The sequence below is a fragment of the Triplophysa rosa genome, unplaced genomic scaffold (genome assembly GCF_024868665.1).
Source record: "Triplophysa rosa unplaced genomic scaffold, Trosa_1v2 scaffold287_ERROPOS314419, whole genome shotgun sequence".
Taxonomy (NCBI): Eukaryota; Metazoa; Chordata; class Actinopteri; order Cypriniformes; family Nemacheilidae; genus Triplophysa; species Triplophysa rosa.
In genome coordinates, this window is record NW_026634301.1 from 135,718 (window position 1) to 156,281 (window position 20,564).

The window sequence follows — 20,564 nt, forward strand, 5'->3', positions numbered from 1 at the left end:
ATCACAGCCGGCAACGGCAACTCGCGTCACGATGAAGCGCAATGTCGAGTATAAACGCCAGCCCTCAGCACTCTCAGTCAGACAGTGCGTTGAGCTGCGCAGTCGCCAGGCAGGAAAAACAGCAGAGCTGATCTCCTCCCCGGGGGTCCTCCCCCGGCAAGAAATCTGTACTGCTAGCCATGAACCACCCCCCGGGGGGACAATGAAGAAGATCGAACCTTTAGTCCCCCTGTCACAGTTCTGGGAGCCTGTCCGGCTTCCCAGACTGTCAGGCTGGCTAGGGAAGACAATCCGTCTCGGCTACGCGATCCAGTTCCACATGCCCGCCCAAGTCCTATATCAGGGCATCCTATATACCTCAGTCAGAGGCAAGGATGCTCCCGTACTTCAGGCCGAGGTCGCCACCCTTCTGGCAAAGGGAGCGATCGAGCCCGTCCCACCAGCCGAGATGTTCAACGGGTTTTACAGCCCGTACTTCATTGTCCCCAAGAAAGGCGGGGGTTGCGCCCTATCTTGGATCTGTGTGTTCTGAACAGGCACCTATATAAGCTGCCTTTCAGGATGATCACACAAAAGCGCATCCTGACGTCCGCCATGTGTCAGGACTGGTTCATGGCAAACGACCTGAAGGACGCATACTTTCATGTCTTGATCCTCCCTCGACTTCGGCCGTTCCTACGGTTCGCATTCGAGGGATGGGCATATCAGTACAGGGTCCTCCCCTTCGGTCTGTCCCTGTCTCCACGGGTCTTTACTAAGGTCATGGAAGCCGCCCTTACTAAACTATCTCGACGACTGGCTCATCCTGGCTCACTCTCGAGATCTGTTGTGTACACACGGGGACCTGGTGCTCCGGCACCTAGCTCGGTTGGTGCTACAGGTCAACTGAGAAAAGAGCAAGCTCTCCCCGGTGCAGAGCATCCTCTTTCTCGGTATGGAACTCGACTCTGTCCCCATGACAGCGTGACTGACTACAGAGCACACACAGTCAGTGTTGAACTGCCTGAAGCTTTCGGGCAGTCAGCGGTCCCCCTGAAACTATTTCAGAGGCTCCTGGGATACATGGCATCCTCGGGTCGATGCATATGCTACCACTCCAACACTGGCTACAGAGTCAGGTTCCTTGGAGAGCGTGGCACACAGGCAGCAGGCGTATGGTCATCACGCTTTTCTGCCGACGCACCCTAACCCCCTGGTCTCCCATGACCTTCTGCGGACAAGGGTCAACTTAGGGATGCCTCCCTGCAGGGTTGGGGTGCCATGTGCAACGGGCACGCAGTGTCGGGGCGGTGGACGGGCCCCCTCCTGCATTGGCATATCTACTGCCTAGAGTTGTTGGCTGTGCTACTTGCACTGAAGAGGCTACTACCTCTCGTGCAGGACAAGCACGTGCTGGTCCGGACAGCACAGCTGCCGTGGCGTATATCAATCGTCAGGGTGGCATTCGCTCACGGCAGCTAACACGACTCGCCCGGCGCCTCCTCCTCTGGAGTCAGCAGGTGATCAGTTCCCTGTGAGCCACACACATCCCAGGCGTCCTGAACCAGACAGCCGATGTGCTCTCTCGTCAGTCGACGCCTCGCTGAGAGGCGTCGACCCCTTCCGTGTTGTGTCCAGTACGCGCACTGCGCCTCTACTTGGACTGCACGCAGAGCTTCAGAAGCTCTGAGCATCTCTTTGTCTGTTTTGGAGGTCAGCAGAAGGGAGGGCTGTCTCCAAACAGAGGCTGGCGCACTGGATCGTGGATGCCGTCGTTATGGCATACCGATCTCAAAATCGCCCCTGCCCGTTGGGAGTGAGGCACACTCCTCATGGGCACTGGCTCAGGGCGCCTCTCTGGCAGACATCTGCAGAGCTGCGGGTTTGGCTATGCCCAACAACTCTGTGAGGTTCTAATACCTACGCGCGGAACCGGTGTCAGCCCGCGTCCTGCAGGGCAACGTGTAGGACCGGCAGCCGGTAGGGCGTACGCCTGCGAAAGCCCTTCCCCCTTCCTCTAGGGGGATCAGCGGCTATTACGCCTCCCTTCTTTCCCCACTGGGTAAAGAACAGGCATTCCATCCATCACTAAGCACCTTCCTCGGGGCAGGCTGGGCAGAGCAGCCCTGCCCCTTAGGCCGGGGAACAGTTGAGTTATCTACCACATAGCTCTAACCGGACCTAGTGCTCCAGACATGATAACCCCCCTCCGTGGGCTGTTCCGTCTGATGTATCGTCATGAATGGTTCCCACCTCGGCAACCCATGACCTCCCTAGGTGGACTCCCACCTTGCGGTTAACTCCTTAGTCTGCACATTTTCCATGAGTTCTCCCATGGTCTCTGCAGCGTTTTCCCCCCAGGGGGGAATAATGCTTACCCAGTGGCCCTTACGGTGCCGGGCGGCTTCTCGCTGTTAGAGAATTAGGCCTCCGCCCGTGACGGCCGGTGGCAGGGGCTTCCCAACTTTTTGAAAAAGGTCTGGGACCCCCTACCTCTCCACTGGATGGTTACAATTTCGGCTAGCGCTCACGTCTGACTCGCCCAGGCCAGTCAGCATCGCTCCGCTAGAGATTGTGACGCGGCACAGCGCTGTGGCGTTTTCCATAGGAACCCCAATCTGTCGGTTCGACACAACGTCGAGAGACCGACAGAAAGGGAACGTCTTGGTTACGGATGTAACCTCAGTTCCCTGATGGAGGGAACGAGACGTTGTGTCCTTTATGCCACAACGCTGGCCGCCCACCCCAGCGGTCGGGAGGGGGGATGCATCAGGCTCCTCAGACCAAAAGGTGAATGAATGAGCACGCCGGCTTCCCTCTTATACCCGGACATCCGGGGAGGAGTCCGGCATGCAAATTTCATTCACCAATTTTCATTGGCCTTTTCTAAATACTCAGAAGATGATAGGTTCTCAAGACAAACCTCAATCTGTCGGTTCAACACCACGTCTCGTTCCCTCCATCAGGGAACTGAGGTTACATCCGTAAACAAGACGTTTGACATTGATACATTTTTACATGAGATTTAGGCACCCGAGTACTTTTTAGAGCCACAGTAGGCCAGTCCTTGTAAATAATATATGTGTCCAATGTATCATACAAGCAATCTGTAATTCTTAAATGGTGGAAATGACAAAGTAATGCTAATATGAATAATTTAGTTGACTATTTCTACAGCTTTAAGCATGTCCCTTACCTGCAATGCCATTAAATGTTCTGTAACATGGCTTTAGACATGATGACCTGGTTAAAACAGCCGCACATATGGATTAATCCTATTTGCGTGACTGCCACTCTGGCCTATTGACTTCTGAACGCAGCTCCTGACCGCGACCCACTTTCATTAACTTTATATGCTCACTGACAGCATCACAAACTCAATTAGCTGCTGTTTGTCTCTAGGGCTGCCTTCAACAATGGAACCATATTAATCATTCTCTTAACCATTCTCTCAAGTAGTTGTGTATATCCAAGGTGTAAAATACAGCATCTCTGGTCCTTGTGAGGCAAGCTATGTGTGTAATATACAACAGGCAGATAATCACCGCTTCCAACAATCCTTTTTCCAGCTCCTGATCACCTGCTTTATTTAGATGGTGTGAATAAGCTATCTCCACTGCCACTCAATTCTGACTTAGCTTTTGGGATCGAGTACTTGTTAGTACGTGTGCATATTGTGTGTGTGGAGTTTTTTGTATGTGGGTATGTCTGTCTTCTGTGTTTTCAACTTTTTCTTGTTTTTTGTAGGTACAACTTTAATTGTTTTACTTATAGTCAATATGTCTTATGTACAGCTGCTTTATAACAATGAAAATTGTAAAAAGCGCTATATAAATAAAGTTGAGTTGAGATATATAACATAAAGAAACACTACTATTTTGTGTTTTTATTTCTTTATATGTTTTAAGTGTAGGATGTTCTACAAAATATCTAATTATTCTCCGAAACCCTTTTTTTCCAAACTGTCATGCCCAATTAATGTCCAAGTAGCCCTTTTTCCATTGATGAAAGTGAATAGTGGCCATGGCTGTGAAGCATTTTCAGTGAATAAAAAAACGCATTCTAATTTTTTTCCATACACAAAGCCATCAAATTACTATAAAGGTGAGTAGTATGGGCTTGTAATGTTTATGACTTTTATTTTAAAGTTCTGTACTTTATATCACTGATCTTTTTGGTTTCCTTGCCATAATTGTTCCCTTGCGTGTCTTGACTTGACTTGAGTTTAGTCTTTATGTTTGAACATTTTCTGTAAATAAACTGTGCACTTGGGCTCTACATGCTTGCCTTCAGTTGATCATTTGTGACAATAATGATGCTTTTAAGGTGTTTTTTAATTGCCCCATTGACCAATTTGAACAAAGATTTAACCAATAAAGTTTTTATTTTATTTATTTTTACTTTTTAGGAACTTTTATAGAAATGTTGTTCATTGACGTATTATTGTAAATCGCTTTGGATAAAAGTGTCTGCTGCATTAATATATGTAAATGTAAATATTTTATATTCAATATTGTAGTGTACTACAGTATTTTTTCAACACACTGTGTGTCAACACACTGTCAGCACTAAATCAGATTTCATGTTAAAGGGGAGGTGCAAAAGTGTTTCATGCATTCTGACTTCTTTACAATGTTAAACATGCTGGCTTCTCATGCTTGACATGGTCAACTTGTCAAAAAACGAGTTGGACGAATGACATAGTATTTCTGTGCTCGATACACTCCCCCAGCGTTCGTGTAGGTTTCTGAAAAGTTTTTTCAAACATGAAATTCCCTAATAAAACAACTTTTCTTAGTCCCTTATTGGACAATTCTCCCAGAAAAGCACGCCCACGTGTCAACCCAGGAGAGTGAGATGAAAGAGCACGCCCACACGTCAACCCGCGAGAGCGAGAGAAGGAGCATGCACACACGTCAACCAGCTGGAGCAAGAGAGAGAGAGAGCACTGCGTTCGCGAAGTCCACTGCATTTGGGTGAGGAATGTTAGATAAACAGTGGATATAATGCTGGATTTGCTGATCGTTTGAAACTTATAAATGGAGCGCTAAAAGATGCTGGTCATGAACCACACGCGGTAAGTGAAACTGAGTCATATGTCTGTGTTTTGTTGGCAATCAGTAGGTACGTGCATAAGGTACACCACATGAACTTATAGTGAATAGACAGTTATGCAGGGATAATGCAATGATGTATTGATTCCTCGTTCTGTAGTTCCGCCCCCCTGCATGCATTCAGGAGGTTGTCTGTTTTCGGAAATAATCATACACCTGTATCTGTCTTTTATAAAAGTGATCAAACTAAAAACTCTTCGAAGATACGAAGTATGCAATACTACTCTATAGGTACTGAAGATGAATATGAGATTGGCAGAAACTGCGCGTGTTACATCCACTTTAAGATGCAAAAGTTTAAATTTCATATATTTACAAAAAAAAAGAATCTTATTAAAACCTGACCAGTGTTGCAGTGTGGTAAAATATTCTTGCATTCGCATTACATTCTCAGTCTCATTCTAATTACAGTGTTTCATCCTTATTCTTAATCACAATTCTCATGTCAGTTATGTAAACTTGATATATTTTGCATGAGACTAATAAGAAATTGTGGGAAAATATGATTGTAAAATAAGACAATAATTCAATGTTTGAATAGTGACTTGTGAAAAGTAGACTTTTCAGAATTACTGTTTGGACAGACTATTTGTGAAAATAAAGTTCACAGTTCTTATCAATGACAATGTTTTAGTCTTTTAAAAAGGGGTGGGTGCTTTTCTAAGACAGATACGAGTTGCTCAGCTGCCAAAGACAATGACCGACAAGACAATACTGATACACAGTGTTGTGCAACACTTTTACTGTAAATGGAGCCGCAGGTGAGAGAAAAATAAAGCGGTCAACACAGCTGACCATCCACAGTCTTGATTATACTATAGGACAATGGGTAAAGCTACAGACACAATGTAATCTGGTTCCACAGACTTCAGTGGACAACAGGGACAACAAAGTGGAATATACCCCACGGGTTCAACTGTCCTGGTTTCTAACCGCAGAGTAAACGATACCCCTGAGCTCACATCTATCTGACAAGCCATCCATTACACAGCAGGGAAATCGAAAAGCCGCTAACATCCTTTCTACTTCCCATTAAGATATAATGTCTAAACACAACACCATTTCACTTGTTGATGATTATGTGCAGATAGCTGTTTTCTAGTCTCACTTACAGTACAAGCGACAGGATAAGGATGGACAATTTGTTGTAAACAGTCTTCTGATTTGTATATGTAGTTGTGTGGTCTAAAATCAAACCATTTGGGAGACCTTTTGTCTCAAATTGACAGCTGATCTAAACACAGAAAAGTTCACAGAAGTACTATAATTCTTGGAATAACATATTTTAACCTGAGATTACCGTTATTTCACAATTCCCAAGAATTATTTTCAGTCATCACACACATCTTTCATTTTTATGGTTGATGGAATTTGGCAAACATTTCTCTGCGTTCAGAAAGAGCTTTCTCTTTAAATTCCGTCAATTTAAATGCATGTTTGAGGATATGGGTTTTCCTGAGGTCATATTTGCCTAACCTACCTCAGGAATTTGAATTTGCATATCGTTGTATTCCTCTTATTTTATTTTGTATTTTATGTACAAAGTGGCGAGATTATTAATATATTAAATCATCCTGTGGCATTTGCAGGCCCCTTTTAGAAATAAGTACTATTAATTATGATTCCTTAAACATCTCCTTTGGAGAATCCCTAAAGTGTCATTTATCGACACACTCCCATCAGTGTCAGGTATATCACAATTGCACACATTACAGTACATGACTTGTTGCATGACAGCAAGTTCAGTTGCATTTTGCAATGTTTCATTTGCCATGTGCAAATTACATCATACAGTTTCAAGACTGAGACCTAAATTTGTGTCATTTCTTGTGAAAATGATATGCCAACTTAAATGAATGAGACAATAATATTAATATATGAATATTATTCACCTTATAAAACAGGTGCAGTCTTGCGATCAATGCAAAGGTCACTTGCGCACATTCAGATGCTGCAGGAAACATTTGACCACTGCAGTTCTCAATGCACTGACTATATTTGTAGACAAAATACACACAACGGAACCATTATGTTTATAGGACTTTAGGGTCAGCAAAATGTCACTTCTTCACACAGACCATGCAGTATAACTGCATCAAGTGCATCAAGCACATATTACTAATGATGGAAAAAGAAACGTTTACCTCTCACCAGCGAACAGCATCAAGTGTCTTATCAATTCTCCAGCTGTAGATTATAAAATGAAACAGCTACTAAGCCAAACGAATCTGTGATACCGAAGCGTCTGTACCTGCGTCAGTGTTGCACGCTCAGAGGCACGCGCTGCTGCAGCAACTTTGACATTGAGTGTTTTTACGCGCGGCGTCTACTGCCGTCCAGCTTGCATCTCAGCACGCGCCCGCTGAATAATGAATGACTAGAGCAGCACTGGAGCTGCGTGGATGTTTCTCTCCCTTTCTAGTGCATCGAGGAACTGATAACAATGAGTTCAGCGCTTTGCTCGGGTTACAGCTCTCCTATTCAATCTGGCCCCCATCCTGCTTTTGTTTCCACTCTACCAAACACAGACGCGGGGGGGGGGTGTCAATAGTAAATGTTAAAGCCAGACTTTTTGCATTCACATCTCTAAACAACTTAAACAACAATAGTCCCCTGTGACCCAGTGAGGAAAAGATGCGTAAATCACCGTCCGCCATAAATCTCAAATCCAGTGAAGAACGACGTTCAAAATTTGCCACCAGAGAAAGTTACGTCAGCTTCGATGCCATTGGCTGTCCCGTATCTTGTGACCGATCGCGTCATTTCGTTGGCTTTGAACGTGAAACGGTATTGGCAAACGAGTTGTTTGTTATATTTTGTAATGCTTTTGGTCAATTTGTGCAATAAATACCCGTGACTGTACTTTTATTCGAGTGCTGTGTTTTATATGGCTGAGAAGTGGTTAGGGTTAGGTTTAGGGTGAGGTTGGGGTTAGGTGCTACAAAATATTAAAACCATAAATAATTATGAAATGCTAAGAATTGCACGCATCTCGGTCTGCAGCATTTAGAAAACAGCAACGTAGTTCCCTGTTCGTCGAAAAACGACACCAAAAGGGTACCCTGCGCGTTCAAAAGTGACGCCGTGGGGCGCTGACCGATCGTAAATATATGACGAGTCGGGAGTAAGAACGGGTTGATGAATCGGCCAAGGACTGTTCATATATTGTCTGGGAATTTTTTTTTTTAGAATTCAACTTTTTTTTATTTTTCAACAGTCAAAACTTTGTACATCACTACCGTATTCAACATTTACCCACCACCTACTACCATTAATGTAACAAAACAAAAGCACTTGTTAAGAAGTCCATTTTTATATGCCGCCTGAAATGATCCCATGTTTTTTTCATTTCTCGTCTAGGGAATTTCTTACAATAAATGAGCAAAAGCAATTGAAAACGTCTCGGTTACGTTTGTAACCTCGGTTCCCTGATGGAGGGAACGAGACGTTGTGTCGAACCGACAGATGGGGTTCGTCCTTGAGAACCAATCACTTCCGACTTCTTAGAAAAGGCCAATGAAAATTGGCGAATGAAATTTGCATGCCGGACTCCGCCCCCGGATATCCGGGTATAAAAGGGAGACGGCGTGCCTCATTCATTCACCTTAGTTCTGAGGAGCCTGAGACCTCTCACGACTGCTGCAGTGGACAGCACGTGTTGTGGCAAGAGGACACAACGTCTCGTTCCCTCCATCAGGGAACCGAGGTTACAAACGTAACCGAGACGTTCCCTTTCTGTCGGTCTCTCGACGTTGTGTCGAACCGACAGATGGGGTTCCAATGGAAAACGCCATAACACTGTGCCCTGTCACAATCTCAACGAAGCGACGGTGACTGGCCTGGGCGTGTCAGCCGTGACGCTACTGCGAAATTGTAACCTACCAGTGGGTAGGTAGGGGGTCCCAGAGCTTTCTTGAAAGGTGGGAAGGCCCCTACCTTCGGCCTCACAGGCGGCGACCTTGTTCTCTAACAGCGAGAAGCCGCCCGGAACCGTAAGGCCACTGGGTAAGCGCTACTTCCTCAAGCGGGGGATGCGCTACAGAGACCACATCCTACCACAAGGAGGAGACAAGTGGAGATACCAACATGATCTCACCGATGGGGGAGAACTCATGGGAAGAAAGTGCGGACTGAAGGAGTTAACCGCGAGGTGGAGGTCCACCTAAGGAGGTCATGGGTTACCAAGGTGGGAACCAGCATGAGGATACATCAGACGGAACCGCCCTGCTGGGGGGTTGCAATGTCTGGTAGCACTAGGTCCAGTTAGAGTTATGTTGCGAATAACTCAGGTGATACCCGGCCTAAGGGGCAGGGCTGCTCTGCCCAGCCCGCCCATAGGAGGTGCTTGCTAGTGATGGATGAAGTGCCTGGAGAGGCTAGTAGTACGCTGACCCCCTTAGGGTCAGGTACTGTCATAGGCGTACACCCTACCAGTCGCCGGTCTTGCCTGATGCCCGCAAGACTCGCCGACCGGTTTTACGCGAAGGCTGTAGGACCTCGCGAAGGTGATGGGTGTAGCCCAACCCGCAGCTCTGCAGATGTCTGCCAGAGAGGCGCCTCGAGCCAGTACCCACGGGGAGGCTGTACTCCGGGGAGGAGAGCACTCACCCAGTGGGCGTAGGCGAACTAGGACAGGTACGCCATAGTGACGGCGTCAATGATCCAATGCGCCAATCTCTGTTTGAGACAGCCCTCCCTGCTGATCTCCAAAACAGACAAAGAGCTGCTCAAAGCTTCTGTGGCTCTGCGTGCGGTCCAAGCAGAGGCGCAATGCGCGTACTGGACACAACACGGATGGGGTTGGGTCTTCCTCCCCGGTGGGGAGCGCTTGTAAGTTCACCACCTGGTGTCTCGGGGGAGTGGTGGGAACTTTGGGCACGTAGCCGGGCCGGGGTCTCAGGATAGCGTGAGAATAACCGGGCCCGAGTTCTAGGCAATCTGTGGACACGGAGAATGCTTGTAGGTCCGCTACCCTCTTGAGCGTCCTCCCGAGAGCCGTCTTCATCGTGAAGTGAGAAAGAGCGGCATCTCCGAGGGGCTCCAGGACCGCATCAAGGTCATAAGAGGGTACAGAGCGTGGGTGAGGTGGTAGCCTTCCCGCGCCCCTTAGGAACCAAATGATCAGGTTGTGCTGTCCTAGAGACTACCAGCAACTGGGTCGTGATGAGCGGCAACAGCAGCTACATACACGTTCAGTGTGGAAGGGGAGAGATTATTCTCGAGTCTCTGGAAGGACCGTACCCACTTGATCAAGCAACTCCGCGGGTCTTCTCTTCGAGAAGAGCACCAGGATGAGAAGAGGCACCACTATAGGCGTATAGTCGCCTAGTGGCCAGGGCCCTAGCCTGAGTAGTGGTCTTAACCGCCGCAGGGGTTAGGCCATTCAGGATCTCCTCGTTCTGTCCAGGGGCCAGACATGGAGGTTCCAGAGGTCTAGCCTGTGATGCCATAACGTGCCCTTCCCCTGGGAAAGCAGGTCCTTCGTCAGGGGAATCGGCCAGGGGGGAGCTGTCGTCAAGAGCATTAGCTCCGAGAACCAAGTCCGGTTGGGCCAGTATGGCGCAACTAGTACACTTGATGCTTCTCTTCCCTGACCTTGCACAGGGTCTGTGCAATGAGGCTCACTGGGGGAAAGACGTACTTCTGCTTGTCCCGCGGCCAGCTGTGCACTAGAGCCTCCGTGCCGAGGCAGGGAGTACCTTAGCGGAAATGGGTGGTGTCCAGGGAGGCAAAGGGGTCTACCTGAGCCCGCCCGGACTGTACCCAATGAGCTGGCTACGCGGGGGTGGAGTCGCCACTCTCCGCGAGGCGTCAACTGACGAGAAAGCACATCGGCTGTCTGGTTCAGGTCACCTGGGATATGTGTGGCCCTGCAGACTCCACAGGAGGAGGCGTCGGGCGAGTCGTGTTAGCTGCCAAAAGCAAACGCCACCCTGGCGGTTAAAAACGCTATGGCAGTTGTGCAGTCCGTCCGGACCAGCACGTGCTTGCTCTGCACGAGAGGTTGTAACCCCTTCAGTGCGGGTAGCACATCCAACAACTCTAGGCAATTGATATGCCTGCGCAGGCGGGGGCCCGTCCATCGCCCCGACACTGCGTGCCCATTGCACACGGCACCCCAACCCTGCAGGGAGGCGTCTGTCGACCTGACGCATCTCGCCTGCCCGAGAGGGACCCCCGTCCGTAGAAAAGGTCATTGAAGACCAAGGGGTTAGGGTGCGTCGGCAGAAAAGTGTAATCACCATCCGCCTGCTGCCGGTGTGCCACGCTCTCCAGGGAACTCGACTCTGTAGCCAGTGTTGGAGAGGTCTCATGTGCATCAACCTGAGGGGTATCACCACCATCGAGGATGCCATGTACCCAGGAGCCTCCTCCCGCTGACTGCTTGAAATATTCCAGGCAGTTCAACACTGACTGAGCGCAGTCGCGCTGTAATGGAGACAGAATTGAGTTCCATACCAAAAAAGAGTATGCTCTGCACAGAGGAGAGCTTGCTCCTTTTCGGTTGACCTGTGGTCCCAATCGATCTAGGTGCCGAAGCACTAGGTCCCTGTGTGTACATAACAGATCTCACGAGTATGTCAATGAGCCAGTCGTCGAGATAGTTTAGTACCCGCACACCTCTCTCCCAGAGGGGAGTGAGGGCGGCTTCCACGATCTTCGTGAAGACTCGTGGGGACAGGGACAGACCGAAGGAGAGGACTCTGTACTAATATGCCTGACCCTCGAAAGCGAACCGTAGGAACGGGCGATGACAAGGGAGAATGAGACATGAGAGTAAGCGTCCTTCAGGTCGATTGCCATGAATCCATCTTGACATCTGACAGATGCCAGGATGCGCTTCTGCGTGAGCATCCTGAACGGCAGCTTGAGTAGGTGCCTGTTCAGGGTACGCAGATCTAGCGACCCCCGCTCTTTTGGGGACGATGAAGTACGGGCTGAAAAACCTGTAGAACATCTCGGCTAGAGGGACGAGCACGATTGCTTCCTCACCAGAGGAGTGGCGACCTCGGCCCGAAGCACGGGGCATCCTTGCCTCTGCTGAGGTTAAGAGGATGCCCCGAAACTTGGCGGGTGTCCGGGGAGTTGGATCGCGTAGCCGAGACGGACCATATCCCGTAGTCACCGTGACGGTTTGGGAAGCTCTTGTCAGGCTCCCAGGGACCGACAGGGAGGCTAGGGGTACGTTCTGCTTCATCGACCTCCCGGGGGTGGTTCGATGGCTGGCAGTACGGATCCCTCGCCGTGGGGGGGACCCCCGGGGAGGAGATTGGCTCTGCAGTTTTACCTGTCTGGCGAAGATGTAGCACAACGCACCATCGAATGAGAGTGCTTAGGCTGATGATTATCCTTGACATTGGGTCTTGCCGCAACGTCGAGTTGCCGAACACCGTCGTGTAGAGGGTGAGAGCAGCTGTGATAATACCCAGACGATTATGTGGCACAAAGCACCGTCGATTGAGAGTGCTTAGGCTGCTGATTATCCTCGACATTGGGTACAAGTCGGAAGTGATTGGTTCTTAAGGACGAACCCCATCTGTCGGTTCGACACAACGTCGAGAGACCGACAGAAAGGGAACAGAGAGTATATTACGCCGTATGCTATACAGTAAATATACACACACACACACACACACGCACACACACACACGCACACAAGTAGCCTGTGTTGGAAACAAGCTGGTATAGTGTTGCTATTCGTGTCTGTGACATGAAAATAAACAAACGATGCGTTTAAAAACAACAGTGGCGCTGTGTGTGCGAGTAAAACCTGTTCGTGGCGGTCACAAATAGCCTATGTGATGATAAAGCTGAAGTGGTCAAGAAAACATCTCGTGTGATTTGACATACATCCTCTGTAGGTTGCAAATAATGATACACTGTAATAAAGTATCCACGATCATTTTGTGGGAAAATGAACTACTGTGCAAGAGTGCGTGAGCAAGAGTAAACTTTCCTCGGTATTTGTCATCTGCTCCGCAGTCTGACAGGTTTCGGACAGACAAGAGAATAATGACAGTGAGCGGGGTTTTCTGTGAAGTTGTGCCGGTAAATGTAGATAAACTATCTGGATTGCATTTACATTACACTGAGATCCGATAACAATGCGTCCTCGACTACCTCTTGATCAGAACACGCTGATCGGATAACATTCCGATCAGAAGCACGTTTACACTTGTCTTTTCAATGTATATGTGGACAACATCCAGATACAGGTCGCATGTTAATGCCAAATATAAACGCACCCTAAGTCAAGAAGACGAATGATTTAACAAATACAGAGTCATCTCTGAAGCATTCGACAGATGTCGCATGAAGAGCATGCTGAGGAACATACAAACAACTTATTCACAAATGTATTTTTACAGCCTTGAATCAATAAATGCCTGCTGGTTCACATTATGCATTAATAGTAATTTAGTTTCCACATCATCACCAAGGCTTGGGGCAAAGTGATGGAGGACAGAGTCCAGGGAGTGAATTCTGTCATGATTCATGGTTCATGATTCAGCCTCATGTTTTGTGTGGAGAGAGACATGTTATTGTTGGTTCTGACATAACATGCACTCTCTCTGGTCTCGTCTTTGGCCCCGCCCCTCTCGTTTCCTTGTTTAGCTTTCCATTAGTGTTTCATTCCCCACACCTGCCTAGTGTTAATTTACCCCTTATTAGTCTCCCTATTTAATGCCCTTGTGTGTTCGTTTTGTACTGCTTGCCTTCAAGCTCGTGTCTCTGTTACCCTGCCTTGTTGGATTAACATCCCTTGTTGGATCTCTTGCCGTGTTTTGGATGTCGTGTTATTATTTAGTCTTGTCGTTGTCATTTTATTAGTAAGTCCAGTTATTCTGTTGTCTTGTTGTGCCCCATTGTGGGAAGTCTTCTGTTTCATGTTTATATTTTAGTTACATTCCTGTTTACTCCCCATCGTGGGTTTTTTGTTATTATTAATAAAAGTCTTTGTGTTTTCCACTGCTGCCTGCATTTGGGTTCATTCCCCTGAAAATCCCTGACATAATTCAAGGGGTAACATAGAGTTCCACTTCTAAATGTAAAGAATCTTCATCTTTTATACTCATAATAACCTCCAAACAAAATGCAAATTTCAAAATACTGTACAAAATAAAGTAGGATTTTCTGCATTAAAGGGGTCAAATGACACGGCTAAAACGAATATTATCGTTTGTTTTAGATGTAATGTAATGTGTATACAAGATTTAAGGTTCAAAAACGGTGTATTTTCCACATACCGCGCATGTTTGTATCTCCTCTTTGCCCCACCTCTCTGAAACACGTCGATCTTCCTCCAAAGGAATGACATCAATGCTCATCGCTCTGAAAAGCGAGGTGTGCTATGATTGGCCAGTTAACCAGTACGTAGTGATTGGTCGAATACTGCAAGCGTTGATGGAAATGTTACGCCTCTTACCATATTCGGAACATCATGTTCCCAAGCAATTGCACTGACAGGTGATAAAATGTCATCGGTACTTCCTTTGCCGATACATCAACTTTGCCAGAGCGACTTGAGCAGGATGTAAATGATTGGTAAGGTTTTATTAAAAAAATATTATGTTAAATAGTTAAAGCCACAATATGGAATATTTGGACCGCTAGATGGCGCACTTTCGAAACAACAACAAAAGGCGAAGCTAAATGACGTTATACTGTATGTAGGAGGAGAGTGGAATCACGGGACATGTCGTTTTCACCATCCAGAGGCGTATGGAGATCGCCCATCATGTTCACGGACGAGGTAATGAATTTAGGGCTGCAACGACGCGTCGACGTCGTCGATTACGTGCGTGAAATGCGTCAACGCGTCGTATTATTTACGTTTATCTGCTGTAATAGCAGTTTCTGTTCCCTGTGTTCTGTCAATTTATGCTACCCATAGAATTTTGCTACCCTCCCCTCGTGTTGTGATTGGGTTGGGGGAGGGGTAATTTAGGTGTTAGGGTTGGGGGAGGGGTTAGTCCTGTCTTGTATGGAGGTAGCAACACCGGGCGTGTGTAAGTTAATCAGCAGAACAAGAGAAAGTATAATACACCCGACAAACAGCGATCGAGAGCCTCGGACGCAGTAAATTACTGAATGGATGGAGGAATTCCCCCTAACGTTACCCCTGGAATGCGATCATCACAGCATGGACACGCAATCACAAACGGACGGAGAGGGGCACGTAGATGTAGACTTTCATAATAAATTACTTTATTTGAACACTACGCTTTACATGAATGATTTACATTAACGCTATTGTACTAGTGTAAGTTAGTGTATGTGAACCTTTGCAGATTGTGACCCTGCATAAATTACTCTTAAGCTTAAAAAAGGACAATCATGAAACCACCAATGCACTTTTTATGTCATTCGATAGCTTTATGCGAGGAATAAACCAATATAGCATAATTATATCTAAAGTTCTGGAAAAAGTAGTTTCAACTCAATTATGCTCCTTCCTCCAAAGGAATGACATCAATGAAGAATTCCAGTCTGGATTTAGAGCATGTCACAGTACAGAGACTGCTTTGATCAGAGTTACAAATGATCTGCTATTGGCGTCTGACCGAGGTTGTATCTCGTTATTGGTGCTGCTAGACCTTAGTGCTGCATTCGATACCATTGACCACAGCACACTCCTACATAGACTCGAAAATTATGTCGGCATTAAGGGAATAGCTTTGAAATGGTTTAAATCTTATTTATCCGACCGTTTTCAATTTGTAGCAATAAACAATGAGGTGTCACGCAAATCGCAAGTCCAGTACGGTGTACCACAGGGCTCAGTCTTAGGGCCTCTGCTCTTCGCATTATACATGCTACCTCTAGGAGATATAATAAAGCGACACGGAGTTAGCTTTCACTGTTATGCTGATGATACTCAACTTTATATTTCCTCGAAGCCTCATGAAACACAGCAGTTCCATCGAATAATGGAATGCATAGTCGATATAAAAAACTGGATGAGTAACAACTTTTTATTACTGAACTCGGACAAAACGGAAGTGTTACTTATTGGACCGAAAACTGCTATAAGTAACAACCAAGAATACTGTTTAACTATTGACGGATGTTCCATAAAACCCTCGTCGTCAGCAAAGAATCTTGGCGTTCTATTCGATAGTAATCTGTCATTTGAGAGCCACGTCGCCAACACCTGTAAAATTGCGTTTTTCCATTTTAAGAATATATCTAAACTACGTCATATGCTGTCAATCTCAGATGCAGAGAAGTTAATTCATGCATTCATGACATCAAGACTAGATTACTGTAATGCACTGTTAGGTGGTTGCCCTGCAGGCTTATTACAAAAACTCCAATTGGTCCAAAACGCGGCAGCTCGAGTTCTTACACGTACAAAAAAGTATGAACATATTAGCCCGGTTCTGTCAACCTTGCACTGGTTACCTATAAAGCATCGCGTTAACTTTAAAATCTTGCTTATTACCTATAAAGCCTTACATGGTTTAGCTCCTCAGTACTTGAATGAACTCCTTTTGTATTACAGTCCTTCACGTGCATTACGCTCTCAGGCGTCCTGTCAGTTGGTAATACCTAGAATTTCAAAATCAAGTGCAGGTGGTAGATCCTTTTCCTATCTAGCGCCTAAACTTTGGAATAGTCTTCCCTGCACTGTCCGGGAGGCAGACACACTCTGTCAGTTTAAATCTAGACTAAAGACGCATCTTTTTAATCTTGCATACACTACTCTTCCATAATATAAATCTTCTGAGGGTTTAGGCTGCATTAGTTAGATCAACCGGAACCAAAAACACAACTGATGTACTTGTTGCATCAAAGAGTGCAGAACAGTACTCTACTCTCAGCCAGTCTTGTCTCATTGTTCCAAGGTTACCACAGCGAGCAGGATGCAGTTCATGGCCTGACCTGATGATAGAGCGGAGAATGGGAAGCGGCGACCTGACAAGAGCTGAGATGATAGAGCTGGATAAAGAAGGACGCGTCACCTGACACGTCTTCACCACAAAATTTCAAATGCTATTAGATTATTAATGATAATCTTAAACTATAATTTATCTTATTAGTAAGTTTATTTATTTTATTTAGCCTTGTTGTGCAAGCTCTCTGGAGCTTGTGCAGAGGCAGCAGCTTTTGCCAGAGGGGAACTGGAATCCCGTGGTTGGGCCTGGGTTCTCCTGAGTTTTTTTTTTCTCGATTAGAGTTTTGGGCTCCTCGCCACTGTTTGCATTTGCCTGGCTGGGGGGGCTGCTTTAGAATTTAAAGTTTTACTTAATTAATATTGCATATAGGAATTTATAGTCTGTTATATTTGACCTGTGCTTCTCTCTCCTTTATCTTAAATGTATGCTCTCACTGAGCGCGTGTGTGTGCGTGCGTGCGCGTGCGTGTCTGTGTGTGTGCGCGTACTTGTCTGTGTACGTGTGTCTATGTCTATGTGTGTTCCGTACTGCCATCCAACTCCGACAATTCCTTGGGCTCCCTCCCTCGGGGGGTCGAGCCCAGGAAGAAGCGGACGTCGGAATGTCAGTCATGCTTTCCCGGGCTGCCGTGAGCGTTGGGTTGCAGTGCCCGCACTGCCTCTCCTAGCGCTCATGGCTGGCTACATGGCGCCTCGGGGTTGAGTCCCCAGTGCCGTTTTTACCGGAAGTGAGGAACTCAGTAAGACCTGGAACGCCCCTTTCTGGCACGTCAAACAAAGTTCTGTCACCCTCTCTTCCCTGAGGGTGAGGCAGCTAGAGGATACGTTGATGTCCCCCAGGTGGAGTGTGCCGCCGCGGTGCACTCGTGCCCGCAGGCGGCGGCCATCTGGGGGGCTCGACCTAGACTCCCATCCAAAGCATGTGGGGTCTCGGCATCTCTGGTGTCGAGAGCTTACAATGCGGAGGACCAAGCTGCCTCCTCTCTCCGCGCTATGGCTCCTACCAGGCCAAGGCATTGAGAGAGCTCCACGAGGGTAAGACGGACCCAGCGCTGAGGCAGGAACTCTGCGCTGCCACCGACCTCGCTCTACGGGTGACCAAGGTGACCGCGCGGGCCCAGGGTCTGGCGATGTCCACACTTGTGGTCCATGAGAGACATCTCTGGCAGAACCTTGCACAGATGAGTAACGCCGAGAAGGTCCGCTTTCTCGACGCACCCATCTCGCAAGGGGGGGGGCTGTTTGGAGATACTGTCAAGCCGCAGTTCACGTCTGCTTCCCAGCAGCCCTGGTCCTCTCCTCCGGCTCTGGTGCCCCCCACTCAGGCGGCCTCCCCGGAAGAGACATTGAAGTGGAGACCATCGCCCCATCAGCAGCCGCGGCGAAAGCAGCCCTCATGGGAAGACCCCAGGGAGATCGAGAATACCATCGGGCCCGACCCCAGCTACTCCATCGCTGGGGGATCGGAGAGGGAAGGTTCCTGCCCCTTCTCACCACCTCTGGTCCCCTCCGGGGGGCTAGCGCTCACATAATCAAAAAGAGTTTCCTCTCTCTCTGGGTCGTTACAGCCGCTCCCACCCTCGGCACGACGGTGGACGGCAACTCGACGTTGCGCCATGACGAAGCACAACGTTGAGTATAAACACCAGCCCTCAGCACTCTCAGTCAGACAGTGCGTTGAGCTGCGCAATCGCCAGGCAGGAAAAATAGCAGAGCCGATCTCTTCCCCGGTGGCCCTCCCCCGGCAAGGGATCCGTATTGCTGGCCATCGAACCACCCCCCGCGGGGGCGATGAAGCAGATCAAACCCCTAGTCCCCCTGTCTCGGTTCCCAGGAGCTTCCCAGGCTGTCAGGCTGGATAGAGAGGACGATCCGTCTCAGCTACGCGATCCAGTTCACCAGACGCCCTCTCAAGTTTCGGGGCATCCTCTCTACCTCAGTCAGAGGTGGGGATGCGCCTGTGCTTTGGGCCGAGGATGCCACCTTTCTGGCGAAGGGAGCGATCGAACCCGTCCTACCAGACGAGATGTTCAATGGGTTTTACAGCCCGTATTTCAGTGTCCCAAGAAAGACGGGGGGCTGCGCCCCATCTGAGATCTGCGTGCCCTGAACAAGCACCTACACAAGCTGCCGTTCAGGAGGATCACGCAGAAGCGCATCCTGACGTCTGTCAGATGTCAGGTCTGGTTCATGGCAATCGACCTTAAGGACGCGTACTTTCATGTCTCGATCCTCCCTCGACATCGGCTGTTCCTACGGTTCGCTTTCGAGGGGCGGGCATATCAGTACAGGGTCCTCCCCTTCGGTCTGTCCCTGTCTCCATGTGTCTTCACGAAGATCGTGGAAGCCGCCCTCCTTCCCCTCAGGGAAAGAGTTGTGCGGGTACTGAACTATCTCGACGACTGGCTCATTTTGGCACACTTGCGAGATCTGTTGTGTACACACAGGGACCTGGTGCTCCGGCACCTAGATCGGTTGGGGCTACAGGTCAACTGGGAAAAGAGCAAGCTCTCCCCCGTGCAGAGCATCCTCTTTCTCGGTATGGAACTCGACTCGGTCTCCATGACAGCGCGACTGACTACAGAGCGTGCCCAGTCAGTGTTGAACTGCCTGAAGGTTCTCAGGCAGTCAGCGGTCCCCCTGAAACAATTTCAGAGGCTCCTGGGATACATGACATCCTCGGCGGGGGTGGTCCCCCTCGGGTTGATGCACATGCGACCGCTCCAACCCTGGCTACAGATTCGGGTTCCTTGGAGAGCGTGGCACACCGGCAGCAGGCGTATGGTCATCACGCCTGTCTGCCGACGCACTCTAACCCCCTGGTCTTCTATGACCTTTTTTCGGACAGGAGTCCCCCTAGGGCAGATGTCAAGACACGTCGTGGTTGACGGCACCCCAACCCTGCAGGGTAACTGCATTCATAACTATTCAAATAATCTGTGCATGAGTATTTTGTGTACAATAAAAAATGTGCTTACTTGTCTATTAAAACACATGCCAGCGGAATCTCTGTCAAGTCCAAGTTGGTCGCGAAGCTCTCTCTATTTAGAAAACGCCACGCCGATATTAATCCTTGTTTTATTTCTTTGTTTGTCCATAAGCCTGCTTGCCTCATCTGTCCTACGATTACACTTTTTTGGGTTTGCTTTACTCGCCAAAGAGTAACCGTGATCCATAATAACAGAACAACAGATATAACCACTTCCGCATTTGCGTGTTGCCGTAGTTTCTACCACCGGAAACTGAGCGTAGTGCGGAGCACCGGATATTAAGTCACTGATATGCAACAAATACTAGAGAGACAAGGGACGTGCCATTATTTTAAAAAGGAATTTCTCTGGATTTCCACATTCTTGGGAACTTTTGGGATAATGTAAGTACACAACTGCATGAAATATATCACACTGTGCAAGTGATTTTTGGATATTTCATAACAAAATTCTTCCATATTGTCGCTTTAAAAACTATAGCTAACTGTTTTACCTTTTATATACGAGGTTATAAAGACTATAAACAAACAACCATATACATCATACAGAGTTTGTTTGAGATGGAAACAAGCATTCGTTTTT

At 47.9% G+C, this 20,564-nt stretch overlaps 1 protein-coding gene across 4 annotated transcripts in view; it reads right to left on the reverse strand.

The window, feature by feature from the left end:
- The window catches only part of LOC130550307 (A-kinase anchor protein 2), a 113,665-nt gene that overhangs the window by 43,959 nt on the left and 49,142 nt on the right, over positions 1–20,564 (reverse strand). The gene's annotated exons all lie outside the window — the stretch shown is intronic.